Source organism: Aethalodelphis obliquidens, unplaced genomic scaffold, assembly GCF_003676395.1.
Source record: "Aethalodelphis obliquidens isolate GAN/ISIS:26980383/991018 unplaced genomic scaffold, ASM367639v1 scaffold3, whole genome shotgun sequence".
Lineage (NCBI taxonomy): Eukaryota > Metazoa > Chordata > Mammalia > Artiodactyla > Delphinidae > Aethalodelphis > Aethalodelphis obliquidens.
In genome coordinates this window covers 42,975,089-42,980,792 of record NW_020837947.1, presented here as the reverse complement: position 1 = coordinate 42,980,792, position 5,704 = coordinate 42,975,089, and the positions used below count along the sequence as shown (strand labels likewise).

The 5,704-nt window shown below is 39.4% G+C and overlaps 1 protein-coding gene across 1 annotated transcript in view; it reads left to right on the top strand.

Moving 5' to 3' along the window:
* Positions 1 to 1,260: 1,260 nt before the first annotated feature.
* The window catches only part of KPNA5 (karyopherin subunit alpha 5), a 49,000-nt gene continuing 44,556 nt past the window's right edge, over positions 1,261 to 5,704 (top strand). The window contains exon 1 of the mRNA XM_027087909.1: positions 1,261 to 1,417. The gene's annotated coding sequence lies outside the window, so the exon portion shown is untranslated. The remainder of the gene's footprint in view (positions 1,418 to 5,704) is intronic.

The window sequence follows — 5,704 nt, the reverse complement described above, 5'->3', positions numbered from 1 at the left end:
GGGAAGGACTCCCAGCATGCACCGCTTCACGCCAATCTGGGTTGTAGTGCATTCTGGGAGTCGTAGTCTTTTTGCATCTTCCCGACAAGGTTCCAACGCCTAATTTACGAGGAGAGGGCAAGTCCCAGGGCATTACACGAATCCACAATACCCACTATCCAGGGCCTGACTGAGTAGCACTCTATTACGTTATCAATAAAGGGCTTATAATGCTACAGCGCGCCAAACTCAGAGCTATGGAGGATGACAAAGACACGTTCTTGCCTCAAGGTTACAAGATAACGCTATCTTGATCCCTGAATTAAAAATATGAAACAGCTCTTGGGAATTAAAAAATACAATAGCAGAATTTTAAAAAAGACATCAATGGAGAGCTGTAGTATAGCCCAAAAAATTTCTCAGAAAAGAGAACAAAAAGAACAAGAGATGGAAAACAGGAGTTTCTTCAGGGAAGGAATCGTGTTATTTATCTTGCATATTCTGTGCCTAACACTACATGTAGAAAACAGTCTGTTTTCAATACTGCTTGTTCAACCCCAGGGTGGATTACAAGTCTATATATGTGTTATAATAATTTAGAGTACTTTCTCTGGAGTTATTTATTTCATATATCAGTGACTACTTTTTTGTCAAAAATCCACAGATGTTACAGAATACAAAAATTTTAATAAATAGATAACTGAAACGCTTGAAACAAATGAAGCTCCATGAGGTTAAGATTTTTTTTTTTTGCGGAGCACAGCCTCCGGACGCGCAGGCTCAGTGGCTATGGCTCACGAGCCCAGCCGCTCCGCGGCATGTGGGATCCTCCCGGGCCAAGGCACGAACCCGTGTCCCCTGCATCGGCAGGCAGACTCTCAACCACTGCACCACCAGGGAAGCCCGAGGTTAAGATTTTTATCCGTTGTGTACACTGTTGTACCTCCAATATCAAACAATGCCTGGCACAGATTATGCCCTCCATCAATATACCACGTTGTAAAATGAACAAATGAATGGGTGGATGGATGGATGGGTGAGCAAACCAACGAATGAGTGAATGAAAGACTGAGAGCTGGCACGGAGGACTAGGGCAGTAGGACACACTCCTGCAACGGCAACCGCTCCGGGTTAAAATCCCGGAGTCCGGGCAGGAGCCGGCTCCCCAATGGGTGGGTGTCGCTGGGGCTTCCGCTTCTCTCCGCCCCCTCTGCTGGTCAGTGCCGCAGCCTCCGCCGCCGCCGCCGCCGCGTGCAAGGGCTTCTGGGAGGCGAGCCTTGGGGTCTCGGATGAGGGGCGCAGGAGGCCGCCATCTTGAGTTGCGAGCCTGGTCTTCAGACTCATCGCTAGGGGCGGAGTGGTGACCCCGCTGTTACCGCAGCAGACGCCGCAGCTGGGGACTGGAAAGTCAGAGCGCCGGATAGTGCCACATTAATAGGTAAGTAGGAGTGACACTGGACAGGTTGGGTGAGCCTCGGGTTTGGTCCCTTTGGGAGCTACTAGTTCCTGAGGCCACTGTTTTGATCTACCCCTTCCCCTACAAAGGGTTCAGAACCAGGCCAAGCCCTGATTTTCTCAGCTTCCCCAGAAGGAGAGAGTGGTGGCGGGGGCGTGGCAGCCGGACCTTTCTCTTGAGGAGGCGAAGTCGCGGGGAGCACTGAGCCTCTCCGAGAGCCGGGCTGGTCCTCTGAAGGAGCTTCAGGCAGAGGATCTCATCCTATCGCTGCTCTGCTCCACTGTTTCTCGGTAGTTCCATTTTTTGGTACATGGTCTTGTCAAACGTTGCCTGTCACTTCTGGGGCTCAGCAATCTGTCCCGCGGCTCAGCTTATTAGAAGTTTCACCGTGTCCAGAATAAGGTAGGTTCGGTCCCAGGGGCCTACACATGTTAGGTCGCACCCTCTACCTCCACGAGCTGCCCTCCACCTGGATGCAGGTGCCGGGAAGGGCTCAGTCCTGGACGCGGGCGAGCGTGGCTTAGATGCTTCTAATAGTCGGCCACCTCACTTCCAAGATGAAAATTTAATCGTGTCTCCTCGATAATGCATAAGAGATGAAAGGAGTTGAAAGCTGTTAAACGGGATAGTGACACTTCAAAAGAATATGACATGGGCATTAACTCTTCGGCTTTTTGAACACCTTTTAAAAAAAAAAGCCTTCTGATTTGAGGTCTCTTAATTACAACATTCAGTGATTTATATTTTGTAAGAAAATGACTTTCCCTCTTGGTAAACAAACGGCTCTGTCCTTTAGATCTTCTGGTTGGTGCACTTTCCCCTTTGTACTGATCTTGTAATTTTACTAACAGCCACCCTAGCCCCTGGAAATGGAGGCTTTATGGAGACAAGAAATTCCGTTAATATATATTAGAAAAAGTTCGGATTCCAGTTGTTTGCCCAACGTCAGCAGTTTTTCAAAGAGGAGAGTGAAAAAATAAGCTTATGACTGAAAAAAAATTCCTCTGGCAACTTTACAGTGTTTGAATAGCATTTCTTATATTTAAAATAACTTGTATGAGACAGCAGCCTTTGAAGTACAGTAGTTTTTAAAGCTATAATCCAGAGAAAGAAACAATCCCCTTGGGTGAGGCCCCTTTAAAGATCATTTTCCTTGAACTTTACATCCCCTTTGAAGCAACTGCAGTGAGGATGCAGATGTTAAATAAGAGACAGGAAGTTCGTACTACAGAAGAAAAAGGAACAAATGATGTATGAATTGTTGGGGCTAGATTTTATTTGGTTAACATTTATATTGAAAGCTTTGCCTAGACTGATGGTATTAAGGAGTAGTGTCTGCTGTGTGTGTTGGGAGGCACAAGGTGATTCAATCAGATGTGGGGAGAAAATATTAGAACTTCTGTTTGTTTACCTTTTAAAACTACTCTGTTTTTTAAAAAACTTTTCTATCTGTGAATTTATAATGGGATAGTTTATTAAGCTAGTAATACATGTATATAAATAAACATGTTGAGGATGAATTCCCAAATGTATTTTGTGTACATGGAATTCCCAAATGTATTTTGTGTACATAGGATATGTGATCAAAAAGTTTAGAGGCCAGTGGCCTAGAAGATGCCTAATGTATAGGTGGTAAGTATATTAAAGAGGTTTATTGCTGCAAACATTTCATTTTGCTAAGATATTTTATACTGTTGAACATAATTGAGCAGCTAATGTTGAAGCCCAGTTTGCTCTGTCATGAACTCTGATCTCTGTTTTTCCCTTCCAAGAGCCTAAGCTTTTATTAATGTGACAGAATTTTTGTATATGAAGTAGAGAATAATGCTAAACATTGTTATTATTAAGAAAGTTAATAATAAAAGTTCAGAAGCACAAAGTTTTAAATCCTTGTGAAGTCCTCAGCCCATTCCATTCGCCCTTTAGCTCCACCACTAATGAAATTTCTCTCAATGTCTTTACCAGTGACCTAATTATCAAATCTATTGCTTCCTTCCTATGGTACTTGGCTTATTGTAGGCACTTAAACTTGCTGGATAAATCAATGAATGAACGAATTGGGTGACCTGTTTTTAGTGCTACTACAACTGAAATACTCCTTTATCTTTTGAATTCTCTTCTTTTTCATGACTCTTATTTTCTTCTGATCCTCCTGTTTATTTTTGGTTTCCTTTGTTCTTTCCATTTTCCACTGAAATGTGAATATCCTTAAGATTTCTCCTTTGGGCATCTTTCTTTTATATCTCTAATGCTCTTGGATTATCATTCAGCACTCTTTTCCTGAGCTTTGACTCATTTTTAACCATCCATAAATAAAAACTTTCTGTTTGTGACCTATGTACTGTAAATTTAATACATTTAAAATTAAAAGTCACTGTATACCATTAGAATGGCTACAATTAACAATAACAAAATTCTAACAATACCAAGTGTATAGCCAGGATACAGAGTAACAGGAACTCTTATATGTTGCTAATGAGAATGCAAAATGTTATAGTTACTTTGTAGTTTGGCCGTTTCTTATAAAATGCGAAGCATACGCTTGTCGTATTATTCATCAATCCTACTCCTAGGTATTTACCCGAGAGAAATGAAAACTTACTTTTACACAAAAACCTGTACATGAATGTTTATAACAGATTTATTCGTAACTGCCCTAAACTAGAAACAACCTAAATGTCCTTCAGTAAATGAATGGATAAACTGTGGTATATCTGTACAATAGAATATTACTCAGCGATAAGGAGGAATAATCTATTGTTACATGCCAACAATATGGATGACTTATAGATGCACTATGCTAAATGAAAGAAGCCAATTAAGACTACATACTGTTATTATTTCATGTATGTGGAATTCAGGAAAAGGCAGATCTATGGAAGTAGAAAACAAATCAGTGGTTGTCAGGTTTTAAGAGTGGGAGAAGGACTAATAGGAGCAGCGTGAGGAAGTTTTGGGGGGAGTTATGAAGCTGTTCTGTATCTTACTGTGTTGGTTATATGCCTGTGCATTTTGTCAAATTCATAGTACTGAAAGAGTGATTTTTGCTGTATAATTGAATGCATTATTTTCATCTCAAAAACATGGAGGCAAGAAAACAAAACCACCACTCTGTTCCTTTATCGGTATTCCTTATTTTGGGTTATTTTGTCCTTATACTGAAATGGCTCACACTAAAAACCATGGAGTCATACTCAACTCCTTTTTCTTCCTTACTGCATATTCCTTACATTCATTTGGCCTCTAATTCTTATTGAATCAATTTCTGAAATGTTTCTGGAATCAATCTGTCTTCTATATTTTTCAACGCAGCTACTAATATAGTTTAGGTCTTTATCATCAAAGCTTGAAACAACCTTCACTTTAATTTCTTTAATTCTATTCCTTAGGATCAAGTCCAGATTTCTCAACCAGATTGCAGGAAGCATATGTTTTCTTACCTACCTTTCCAGCTTTATCTCCTGCCCCTTCTCCCATGCATCCTCTTGTTCAGGTACACTTGATTTCTTACTGTTCCATGTTTATGCCAGGCTTCTTCATGAATTCTGTGTTTACATATATTCCCTCTGTCTGACATACTTGTTCCCTTCCTTTTCCCCTTTCATCCTCTTCCCTGGCAAATTCTTGCTCATTCTTTAAGACAGGATAACTAGGAAAACTTTCAGAACTCCCTAAGGCACAGTTAGTTTCTGTGTCTTCTGTGCTCCTGCAGGATTTAATGCTTATGTTTTAGTGTACTTTACTACTTAAAATATAATTTGCCAGTTCATTAATCTAGCTCTTCTATATCAGGGACAGCATATAAATGCCCATCTCTCCTTCTCTCCTGTTTACTTCATAAGTGCTAATTGATTACAGCATTCTCTCTGGCTATACATGGGTATGTCATCAGAATTTATCAGAATAACATTCTAGATAGGTATTAATTATCTCTCATATTAAATTCAAATTGAAACCCTGCTTTAGACTGATTTTTTTTAATGTGTAAATGCAGGATAGGTTATAGTATTAGTAATTTTGTATTTGTTTCCAATAATACCAAAATATTAATATAATACTAAGAAGTGTTTATAATTCTTATTCTAAAACTATTATATATATTCAAATATACAATTTTATATTTATATAAAATATATATTTTAAATATACTTATTAAAATGTTTATATAAATGTTAATTTAAAAAAACATTTATAATAAAACTACTTAAAAATAAAGTAGAAGTATTTCAGTATTTTAAAAGAACTAATTATACTCTAGTACTGAAAACT